Genomic DNA, 13,268 nt, shown 5'->3' on the forward strand with positions numbered 1-13,268 from the left:
TCAATTCCAGTTTATGATTATGATTAATAAACACAAGTTTCAACTTTCAAACCGTATTGTGCAAGAAATTTTTCGTTTATAATAATTACTTTAAAAAAATATATTTTAGATATTATTTAATAAATTCATAGAATAAAAAATTTTATGTTAACTATGTATAAAAGTTAAAGTTATTAAACAAAGAAAAATAATTTATGCACCGAACAATGGAAATATTTTATATACCGTCATTTAATCTGAAATCGTCATATACTATAAATTTATTGATTTTTATAAAACTACTTCAAATTTATACTTAAACTCTTAAATAAATACTTAATTAAACATTTAACATAGAGAAAGTAATTAATTTATACATTGACTAACATCCAGTTAGAAATAATCACACATGGTAAGTTTATTATCTTTTACAAAATTTATTTAAAAGTTTTTTTTTTATCGGTTAACCAGTCCTTCGTTTGGTGAAGGGATAAAGGAGAGTCTGGAGAGATGTTCTGCAAACGGGACCTATTATCATTTCAGTTTCGTCCACAAACAAAAGAAAAGTGAAGGAAAGGCACTTTTTTTTTTAATAGAATGAAGAAAATTCCCTATTTATATTTTATTTTATTATTTGGGTATAATATATATATATATATATATATATATATATATATATATTATTTTCTTTAACTGCAATTAAGTAGAAAGAAATTTTCTGTCTTTTTTCATTTCATTTCTTCTTTATTAAACAAATATAAAAAAATATTTCAATTCTTGATAAGAGCAACTCCAACGGGAGTTTCTTAGTTTATCAAGCAACTCTAAGATGAGAGCATCTTCAATAGAAGCAACTCAAGTGAGTTGCTTCATGCATTGGAAACTGAAAAAAGTGGTCCCCAGTGTGCCATGTCAGCATTAAGCAACTCAAACAGAAATTCACTCCAATGGTAAGAAACTTTAAGAAATTCAGCTTTTAGAATTTTTTTTCAAATCATTTATGAACCAATTGAAATTTTTATTAAAAAGGACAATTGCACTACAATAAAAGAAAATGAATTATGAGAAAAAATACACAATAAGTAGATATTAAAAATAAAATAAAGCAATAATAAATACATAAACATTATACGAAATTAATTTTCATCATTATTATTTCCGAAACGTTCCCAAATATGTTCAATAAGATCTGCTTGAAGTTGGCGGTGTATTCGTTTGTCATGAACATCTGCTCTCCTTTGAAGGTATGTTGTTCTAAAATTGGGATGAGCACCTATAGATATTTCAGATCTTGACATGTCATCATCTACACCATCATAATCAATATAATTTTGATAGGTGTCTCACTCGTCCTCGACAATCATGTTATGCAATATGATACATGCATAAATTATATTTTTCATTATGTCGGCATCCCAAAAACGTGCCGGACCTCGTATGATTGCGAATCAAGATTGAAGCACTCCAAATGCACGTTCTACATCCTTTCTCGTTGATTCTTGTCGTTGGGCAAATAATTTCCTTTTTTCCCCCTGTGGCATGGAGATGGTCTTGACAAATGTAGCAAAGTCTGGATATATGCCATCTGCTAGATAGTAACCCATATTATATTGGGTTCTATTCACGGTGTATTGCACTGTCGGAGCAGTCCCTAAAAGAACTTCGTTAAAAACATTAGATGCATTTAACACAATAATATCATTATTCGAACCTGCAGTTCCAAAAAATGCATGCCAAATCCACAAGTCTTGTGATGCAACAGCTTCAAGAATGATTGTTGGATTGGCATGATCATCTCGACAAAATTGACCTTTCCATGCAACTGGACAATTCTTCCATTCCCAATGCATACAGTTAATTGAACCGAGCATTCCAGGAAACTCACGTGCCTCTCCCATCCGTAGTAGTCGTTGAATGTCTTCGTTATTAGGGCGTCTCAGATACTCACCCCTAAATATTTCACAAATTCCTTTCACGAATCTTTGTAAGCATTCCACTGCAGTGGTTTCACCAATTCTAATATACTCGTCCACAAAGTCAGCAGGTGTCCCATAAGCCAACATACGAAGAGTAGTTGTGCACTTTTGCAACAGTGATAGGCCCCTTCTACGTGTTGCATCGAGCCTCATTCGAAAGTACTCATCATGATTGCTTATGGCATCTACAACTCGGAGAAACACATGTCGTCGCATGCAAAACCGCCTTCGAAACTGAGTTTCTGTGTATACTGGATTTTCAGAGAAATAGTCATTGAACAATCGTTCATGACCTTCCTCACGATTTCGATGAACTACCCTCCTTGTTTGGTTTGACCTTGTGGTGTTGGGAAGTTGTTGCTGATAGGTTTGTATCATCAACTGGATCAATTCTTCGTCAGTGTTGTCGTGTAGTTCCTCATCTATGAATTGATCCAAAAGATCATCTAAATTGATGTTTGGATCATCTAAATTGTTGTTTCGATCCATCACGTATCAATCTAAAAATCGAAGAAGAATAGATGGGGATTTTGTGTGAGAGAAGATGTGAGAATGAGTAGGATTAGATGACAAAGTCTACATATAAATAGTTTTACGACGGCTAGTTTTATAACGGCTAGTTTTATAACGGCTAGTTTTACAACGGCTAGTTTTACAACAACACAATTTGAATTACAATAATAAAAGAAATTAAACTCAAATACTTACCTAAACCCTAAAAGAAATTAAAACCCATATTGTTGTTTAAGATAGTTACAATACTTTTCATGAGCTTCACGTTGAGTCTCATTCATGTTGGAAGTATCTTCATTATGGTTTCATATGCCAAACGTCTTTCTTGTGCCTCCTTCAACTCAATTAGTCTTGATGCATAGGCATTTTTCTCCTTTATTGCATTTTCTATGCCAGAAAAATCAACAACATTAGTATTGGAAGTTTCTTTTCCTTTGGCCTTCCTTTTGCATCTAATACTAATGTTGTTGATTTTTCTGGCATAGAAAATGCAATAAAGGAGAAAAATGCCTATGCATCAAGACTAATTGAGTTGAAGGAGGCACAAGAAAGACGTTTGGCATATGAAACCATAATGAAGGATACTTCCAACATGAATGAGACTCAACGTGAAGCTCATGAAAAGTATTGTAACTATCTTAAACAACAATATGGGTTTTAATTTCTTTTAGGGTTTAGGTAAGTATTTGAGTTTTAATTTCTTTTATTATTGTAATTCAAATTGTGTTGTTGTAAAACTAGCCGTTGTAAAACTAGCCGTTATAAAACTAGCCGTCGTAAAACTATTTATATGTAGACTTTGTCATCTAATCCTACTCATTCTCACATCTTCTCTCACACAAAATCCCCATCTATTCTTCTTTGATTTTTAGATTGATACGTGATGGATCGAAACAACAATTTAGATGATCCAAACATCAATTTAGATGATCTTTTGGATCAATTCATAGATGAGGAACTACACGACAACACTGACGAAGAATTGATCCAGTTGATGATACAAACCTATCAGCAACAACTTCCCAACACCACAAGGTCAAACCAAACAAGGAGGGTAGTTCATCGAAATTGTGAGGAAGGTCATGAACGATTGTTCAATGACTATTTCTCTGAAAATCCAGTATACACAGAAACTCAGTTTCGAAGGCGGTTTCGCATGCGACGGTATGTGTTTCTCCGAGTTGTAGATGCCATAAGCAATCATGATGAGTACTTTCGAATGAGGCTCGATGCAACACGTAGAAGGGGCCTATCACCGTTGCAAAAGTGCACAGCTGCTCTTCGTATGTTGGCTTATGGGACACCTGCTGACTTTGTGGACGAGTATATTAGAATTGGTGAAACCACTCCAGTGGAATGCTTACAAAGATTCGTGAAAGGAATTTGTGAAATATTTAGGGGTGAGTATCTGAGACGCCCTAATAACGAAGACATTCAACGACTACTACGGATGGGAGAGGCACGTGGGTTTCCTGGAATGCTCGGTTCAATTGACTGTATGCATTGGGAATGGAAGAATTGTCCAGTTGCATGGAAAGGTCAATTTTGTCGAGATGATCATGCCAATCCAACAATCATTCTTGAAGCTGTTGCATCACAAGACTTGTGGATTTGGCATGCATTTTTTGGAACTGCAAGTTCGAATAATGATATTACTGTGTTAAATGCATCTAATGTTTTTAACGAAGTTCTTTTAGGGACTGCTCCGACAGTGCAATACACCGTGAATAGAACCCAATATAATATGGGTTACTATCTAGCAGATGGCATATATCCAGACTTTGCTACATTTGTCAAGACCATCTCCATGCCACAGGGGAAAAAAGGAAATTATTTGCCCAACGACAAGAATCAACGAGAAAGGATGTAGAGCGTGCATTTGGAGTGCTTCAATCTTGATTCGCAATCATACGAGGTCCGGCACGTTTTTGGGATGCCGACATAATGAAAAATATAATTTATGCATATATCATATTGCATAACATGATTGTCGAGGACGAGCGAGACACCTATCAAAATTATATTGATTATGATGGTGTAGATGATGACATGTCAAGATCTGAAATATCTATAGGTGCTCATCCAAATTTTAGAACAACATACCTTCAAAGGAGAGCAGATGTTCATGACAAACGAATACACCGCCAACTTCAAGCTGATCTTATTGAACATATTTGGGAACGTTTCGGAAATAATATGATGAAAATTAATTTTGTATAATATTTATGTATTTATTATTGCTTTATTTTATTTTTAATATCTACTTATTGTGTATTTTTTCTCATAATTCATTTTCTTTTATTGTAGTGCAATTGTCCTTTTTAATAAAAATTTCAATTGGTTCATAATTGATTTTAAAAAAAATTCTAAAAGCTGAATTTCTTAAAGTTTCTTACCATTGGAGTAAATTTCTGTTTGAGTTGCTTAATGCTTACATGGCACACTGAGGACCACTTTTTTCAGTTTCCAATGCATGAAGCAACTCAAGTGAGTTGCTTCCATTAGAGATGCCCTAAAGATGTCAAAAACGAGTCATCAAGATTTGAACCGAAGACCCATATACATTTTATACCCAATTTTTATTACTAAACTTATCCTAATTGTTCGAAAGCACCAATTTAACCCATATTATAATACCTTTAATTTATAATATTATAAGTAAAATAGCATTATTTACTCAGTTACTTAATATGTACATTAATCATAAAAATATTCTTATTCAATAATTCTATGCTATATCATGAAAATCTAATCCTACTGTTATACACTGTTTTTGGGTTTTGATTTAGGGATGTAGAAGGTTACAAAAATTCTAATTTTAAAAATACATTTTTTTTATATAAAAAAAATACTTGGCATGTATATGATAGAGTGTTGAATGGAAGAAAATAGTGGATGACATATTAGAGGACCGAATTTCTAATATTAACATTACAATGTTGGATAACAAAACTAATGCAATTGAGTTTCAAGTCACTATTTTTAGTCATTTTTTTTATTATAGAAAAATCACAAATTAACTAATTGGATGTAATGCTATGTTGTGTCTTTTTCTTGGTACTTAATGGTAAAAGTGACAGAAAATGACTAAATGACCTGATTGGACTTATGTATATCTCTTTTTATATTATATAATATAATATTTGTGTTTTATTTATAAGGATATGCATTTTACTCTTTTCAATAAAAAAAATTTATTTATACTTAACGATGAGAGCAAATTATTTGAAGTTACCTAAAATATTCAATCTTACTTAAACTACCTTGTGGGACAACAATCAAAAAAATAGAAATGATTGAATTCGAAATATGAATTTATCATATTAGAAAATATAATACAAGACTATTTATATATAAGTAGAGAAGGCAATTAACCTAACTTAGAAAATAATAGTTATAAAGTTAACTTATTTACATTGAGATAATAAATATAGCGGTTATAACAAAATGTTGTGTTAGGGTAATAGCTAACCGTCACCAGGGAATACGGTAGGAATCCTAACAACTAAGCTATTTGAAATGCAATAATAAACTGATAAAATAACTTCATTCCTGATCCCAATGCTGAGTACAATTCTCATATATAACTAATTAAACTACATTCTAGTCATACACGTGTACCACAAAGGATGCATTTTTAGGGAAAACAAAACACAATTCATTTAGCTATTTTTTTATAAAGTCCTTTAGCCATGCGGGCTCTTGTATTTTTCTAGCTGATCTCTTGGCTATTTGGGCTTGAGGCCCATCATGTTGACTTGGCATCCATTTTATTTTCTTTCAAATCTTTTTCTAAATAATAATTATAGTAAGTTTGTTTCTTAGATCTAGAAAGATAGCTGAATTTGGAGACTTAGTCAGTAAATATGCAACTTGGAACCTTGCTAGAATATGTCTAACTTAAATTTGTCCTCAACTCACTCTTTTTCTAATAAATCACAAATTTAATTCAAAATGTTTAGTTTTAGTATGCAAAACTAGGTTGGTAAATAGAAGACCTGTGTTATAGCTTTAAATGCAATTTTGTAATTAGATAAATTCATATAATATTTAAAAATATTTTATTAAATGTTTATACATTGTTGTCCAAATAGAAGTGAAATTTCACTTAAACAATTTTGTAATAAAAAATTGTATTATAAATTAACATTAATTACGAAGATAAAATCCTAATTTTAATTACAAAATGACATTAAAAGCACTTTTAAAAAAATTATATCTAAATTGTGTTTGAACAATATTATTGAGACACAAAAGAGAATTTTTTGATACAAAAGTTTATAAAGCACACATGTTTTATTGATTATAGACTTTTTAAACCCTAAACCCTAAACCCTAAACCATAAAAATTAATTTTAAAGTGAATAATATCTTATCAATATGAAATTGTGTATATAAATACTTTGAAATAACCCAACAAACAACATAATTCTCTTCTTAATAAATATATTATTCTCAGTAAAATACATAACATAATCCTAACGATATTATTATTACACATTAGTAAGAAATATTGAAATTGGGGTATATGTATAGTATACGTAATATTGTTGATATTGAATCGTGAAACAATTATGCACGATAATAGAGTTTAACATAGAGAAAATATCACTAAAATAGATGTCATGAATAATGTTAGAGAATTATATTAAAGAAGAAAACCCCCCTTATGTATAAGGCATGAATAATGGTGTGTTTTTTTTTACACCTCTACATACAATATCCAGATTTATATCTAGTTAGAAATAAATGTCCTGACATCAAACTTGAAGAAAGTCTAAGAAAATAGGTGGGTGTAGCTTCGGTGAGCCTTTTGTGTGTTTTTATTTATCGATCTGATCATTTTTTGTGGTCTAATTTTTTTTTGGAACTAGGTCAAGTTTTATGAGTTATGACTGAGTGGTAGAAAAGTTGTTAATGGACTGAAGAAGTTAAAGATAAAGCCCATTTAATACAGATTTGGGACAGTTCTTAAATTCAACGCAAGAATGGAACCCATGCTTGGCCCACTAAAACAAAACAAGCTGCAACGAGATCCTTTTCAATTTTCATGCATGAGTTATGAGTATTTCTTCGCCATTTAGATCCTATAAGATTATGAAAGTGATACTCTTTGAAGATCCTGTAGTTCACAACAGAACTAGACTTGGAAATATTCTTTGAATATCATGTCACTAAAATTTTCCTGGTGTAAGTAGGTATCAATAATTCACGAATTTATATTAACTTAAATCGATTTAATGAATTTAAATCAATTTTTTTAATATTTAAATTAAATATGATCTAATCTTATTAAAATTTGATACTATATAGTTCAGGTAACAAATTTTTATTTTTCTATATTATTATTAGTAATAGTAATAGTAATATTTAGATAATTACTTGTTCTGAATAATATTTTGTATTATTATTGCTCAATAACAAATTTTATGTTTTTGGTTGATAACGTTATAAATATATTTATTTCAAATATTATTTTGTATTGATGTTAATTGTTTTAGCTAATAATAATATAATAAATAAATAATTTTATTTTAGAATTAATTTTGTATCATTATTTATTTTACGAGTTAATAACATTATATGTATAACAATGTATCAAATAATTTATATTTATTATGAAAAAAATAATTTTATAAAATTAATTAATTAATTTAATTATGTTGATCTGATTGACTCAATCTAATCTAACTCATTTATAATCAAATTGAGTTGAGTTGGATTTTAAAAAAAACATAATGTACAAACTTAACTTAACTCAACTTATTAAATTTTGATCTAATGAAATAACAGATTTATTCCAAATTTAATCCAATTTAACTGGCTTACACCCCTACTAAAATTTATTTTTTTAGTTTTTACTTCCATGACTATCATTGAACTGAATACCAAATTTATTAATGCATTTTATTTCATCCCAAAAAAAAATTAAAAAAAGAGGATTTTTGTTCAATAGAATCCGTCCATGCATGCCCCTTGCATCATTGAAGTATTTGCATCCAAATCAATGTTGGGGTTATTTTATAGTATTTGTTTGAGAGAATATTTTATAAGAGTTATTTTTATAAGGTTATTACACAAACATACTCCACAATGATGAGATATTGTCTGCTTTGGGCCTTAGTCCTTACGATTTTGCTTTTGGTCATTGCCCAAAAAATCTCTCAATCATTGAAGTATTTTTGTACTATATAAGTTGTTATTTTTTATCATATTTTATCGATGTGGGGACTTGTTTATATCCCAACAAGGGACCTAACCTTTCATGCAACGGAATCCAACCTGCGACTCTGATACCAGAGATGAGAGGTTATTTTTATGGTATTTGTTTGAAGATTGTTTTTTTTTATAAGGTTATTATTTTTTATTTTATTTTATCGATGTGGGACTTGTTTGTATCCCAACAATCAAGTGGCATGAATGAACTTTCATGTCTCAACCCTCGCAAAGTACCATATCTTGAGCAATCAATTTTGGCCTCAAACACATTATCAAGTATCAACGCTTACACACTTTTATATAACTTTTAGCATGCTAGACTTATAATAATTTAATCCATGCCAACTTGTGCATAGAAAAACAATTTTCTCCTATGAAGCAAGAGCTATGTGAGGTGTCGTGATTCTAATTGGTTGGTTCCCAAAATGGTATAAAGAACACCCTATCCACTTTTCAATTACTCAATCTCTATAAGATTCTGTTTGAAAATTTTGCAAGAGATAGCATGGACCAGGTGTGAGTGGCGAATTACTGAATTCTTTTTTTGTGACATTTAATAGTCAAGGATCTGGGGACCTTGGTTTTTTGATGAGCAAGTAGACACTCACTATTCCCTTAATTTAACATACATTATAGTATTATACAAATTTTAGACATTATGAGACACGACCACTCCACCTTATTAAAGGGAATAACTAATAATTTTATTTAAAACTTGTGTTATAAAAACTACTACATGATTCCTTACTTGGTCCCTTGAATGTATATTCCATAGTTCCTTGCTGAATCTATTAAATATAAATCACCATTGTGTTTTGCCTTCTCGGCTTAACAATTTGAACGTTAGCGAGTGATTTACTGCATATTATACAGAGGTCAGAATTAAAATTGGCATGAATTGCAACAATTTTTAAAGAATAAATCAATCTATTAGTTAATATTTTTTTACAGATCAGCATTTTGATTTATATGTGGCATATAAGTTCAATAAATAAAAAGTAATCAGTTGAGTTTCAAAAAAATATTAGTTTCTTATGGTAATGAATCACTTTAGCACATTTAGACATGTAATTATTATAATATAAAAGTGACTTACAAAACACTATTGATTGTGTAGAAGAAAGAAAATATAAGAAAAATGAAATTATTTTTCTTCGAGAAAAAACTTGTTTATTAACTATTTAGTGACTGACTGACCATTCTTATTTAACATGTTTTGGGCATGAATTTATTTCATGAATCAATTAATCCGTTCATAATAAGACTAGAATGAAACCATCTCTAACCACCTCTTCGTATTATTAAATATTAACAATGTACAACACAGTTAGTAAATTTATTCTTTTATGAATCACTTAAAAAAGTTTATCAAAATTCAAGATCTAATAACAAATACGTGAATTTCAAATTTTAAATTAATTTATTAATCTTTAAGAACGTATTACATCTTTCTTTAACAAATAAGATAGTAATCATACTCGTTTTTCCATAATTTTACACAAATTCCTTTGAGACAAAGTCATTTTCATGTAATTTAAAATGTGAAGTAAATCTTCAAATTTTATTGATAAAATTGAATACATGAAAATCATCTAAAGTATATTTGGCAAAATTAGTTTACAACTTGATTGAAAATTTATAAACTAGTTGAAAGCTTATAAGCTATAATTAGGAGTTGAAAAGTCGAAAGTATAAGTTAACTAATTGAATTGAAAATATTTGGTAATATTAGTTGATAAGTTGGTTGATTAGTGTAAAATGATGTATTTATTTATTTGATAATAGGAGTGAGAGAATAGAATATATGCAAAATAGTTACTAAATTTAAAGAGTAAGTTAAATAAATTTGGAGAAAAGAAAGGCAGTAGAAAGGAGATTGAATAATATCAATAAAAAATAAAACATTTTTTTAAAACAACAAAGTAATATCTTAAACCTTAAAAATTGTAGACAAAGATAAAAATAAAGAACACAAAGTATTTTTTATATTAATTCATTTTAATCACCGAAATTACGTCTAGCTCTTAATCAACTTGATCAAATTTCATTTTCTTTGCAAAATACTATAACATTTTGAATTTTAATGTATGGATAATTATATGTTATATGTTGATTAATTGTTGAATTATTGTAACTGTTGTTATTTTAGAACTTTAAGGGTTAAGGGATTCTTGAAAAGTTGTCTAAGGTACTTTCAATTAGAGTTAAGTTGGTCTAACTAAAGAAAAAATATATAAGATTTTTCTTAAGACCATCATAAGTTCATATGTCTTAAGAAAAGTCGAGAGAAGTTAGAGAGATAGAATTAAAAGTAGAGAAATTCTTTTTGTTTGTTGTTTTTGTTGAACTCTTATAAATCATTTCCTCAATTAGACAATGACAATAGATTATTAGATTCAAAGCTTGGAGGTCAAGAATTCAAGTTTTGAGTTGTACGGAGTTTTCCCCATTCTTATTCCTTCTCTCTTCTTCCTTGTCTTTTCTCATTTTGGAATTATTCGAGGTAAGGAAAATTTTTTAATTTCTAGTTATTGAATTCTACCTATAATCTTCTATTTTCATGGTTGAGTTGTTTAAAATCATGAGATGATGATGTTGTAGAAAGTGTTGTTCTTGAGAGTGCCTTTGAAAGAATTGGCAATCTTGATGGTTGATGGTTTCATGTTGTTTATTGTAATGAAAATGTGTTATATAAGTTATGTATATGTTGAATATATGATTGCATGTTGGTTAGGTCTAGATTTCTTGCAAGTTTGAGACAAATTAAGATTTTGTTAGGTACAAAAATCTTTATCATGTTAGACATGCCTTTATAGCATTAAACGTGACTCAAGTGAGGAACTTTCTGTTATGATCATATCGAATGTGGGATTGGTAGCATCAAGCATGAATCGGTGAAAAACTCTTTAATTTAGTCATGTTGAGCGAGGAATTATAGGTGTCAAGGGCGCAATTTCTCAAGGAGCTCTCTAACTTAGTGCACCAAGCCCCAAGATGAGTGATGTTAGGCATGATCAAGACAAAAACTCTACTTAAGTTTAGTGGCATTAGGTGTATGTTAGGCAAAGGCTCTTTGCCTGAATAAGGTCAACCGTAGGTTTATTTACACTAGGTATGATTGACTCAAAGACTCTACCTCATCCATGTGGGGTGTAAGTGTCTTGGCATCGAGCATGGGTGAGTTTGAAGCTCTCTACCACAATGATGTCAGGCGCAAAAAGAGTAACGTCCAGCGTAATTTATTGAATAAAAAATTAGTTGATATTTGATTAAGTGTTAAGAAGGAAGGTAGTATGTTTATTACTCTCATGATTTATGTTGTTGCATGATTATAGTTCATTATACATTAATCTAGGATAATGTATAGTTATGTTTTAAGTCAATATGTTGTAAGTTGATAGTTGAATGGAAGTTGCTTAAGTTGTGAATTGTTAGTTGATTTGAAAGTTATTAAGTTGTACAATCATGTGGTGTTCATATACATGTCTTAGTTGAAATACATAAAATCTAAAGGAAAGTAAAGTTGTTTTGAAAATTAAAATAATTTATTATGTGGATATAGGTTGTGATGCTTCGAGAGCCTAGAGTTAAAAATCTTTCAATGAGTCAGTTGGATCTAGGTTTTATGTGAAAACAGTATAGAGGCAAGTCAAGCCATATTGATTATAAAGTGATCAATTGTTGATCCGTATGGGACAAGGCCAAGTCATACATTTATCAAGTGACTAACTGAGTAAGGTATAAAGTCGAGGGTAAAATCCTTAACTAATTGTTGAGAAAATGTGCAGTATTCGAAGGGTAATCAACAAGCTAATTCCATGATGCTTAGATATGCATGATAAGGTTGTAGTAAACTCATACGTAAGTTGTTCTATCTTGACAGTAGTACTAGACTTTCCTAGTTTAAGTGAAAAAACCTAAGAAATATTGCTTATGTTTTAAGAGGTCTAACATTGTATCTATTTGATTTAGTTGTGATAAGTTACTTGTAGTGATTCGATAGGGGCAAACCACTCAGACTGCTTAGCTTTGTTGTAGGAGATCTCCATAAGTTGATATGCATGATATGTTAGTTGTTTAAAGTTGATTATGTTGTGATTGAAGTTGTTTCTGTTGAGAATATTGCATATGTTTTAAGTTGTATTTGAAGAATGAAAGTCATAGATGGTGTTGATAAGTTGATATTGTGCCATGAATTAACTTGATGTTGCTTAAGTTGGCTATGTTGTATAAATTGTATATTTATGTTGTTATTGATATGTTGGTTCTTTCACAAACTTACCTTTTCTTTGTGGTTGGATTGTAATGATCATACTTGGTATGTGAACAAAGTAGGATAGGGTTAGCTTGGTGGTTTGGATGTTGGTGAATGTTCATGCTAGAAATTACCTATTTTGTATATATTGCTCTAATGTAATAATTGTTGTACAGAAACATTGACCAACAATAGGATTGTGTTACAATTTTGGTATATTTAATGTATATTGTATATATGTATAAGGATTATATGTAACTCCTTAAAGAGTTTTATGTTTTCAAACATATTGGCCAAAATTGTTTTAAGTTTTCTGCATCCTATAT

General features: G+C 29.9%; 1 pseudogene; it reads left to right on the forward strand.

The window, feature by feature from the left end:
- The first annotated feature begins 3,351 nt into the window (after window positions 1-3,351).
- LOC145950760 (uncharacterized) lies at window positions 3,352-4,688 on the forward strand (annotated as a pseudogene).
- Window positions 4,689-13,268: the final 8,580 nt, after the last annotated feature.

The sequence above is a fragment of the Cajanus cajan genome, chromosome 8 (genome assembly GCF_000230855.2).
Source record: "Cajanus cajan strain Asha chromosome 8, NIPB_CcT2T_4, whole genome shotgun sequence".
NCBI classification, from domain to species: domain Eukaryota; kingdom Viridiplantae; phylum Streptophyta; class Magnoliopsida; order Fabales; family Fabaceae; genus Cajanus; species Cajanus cajan.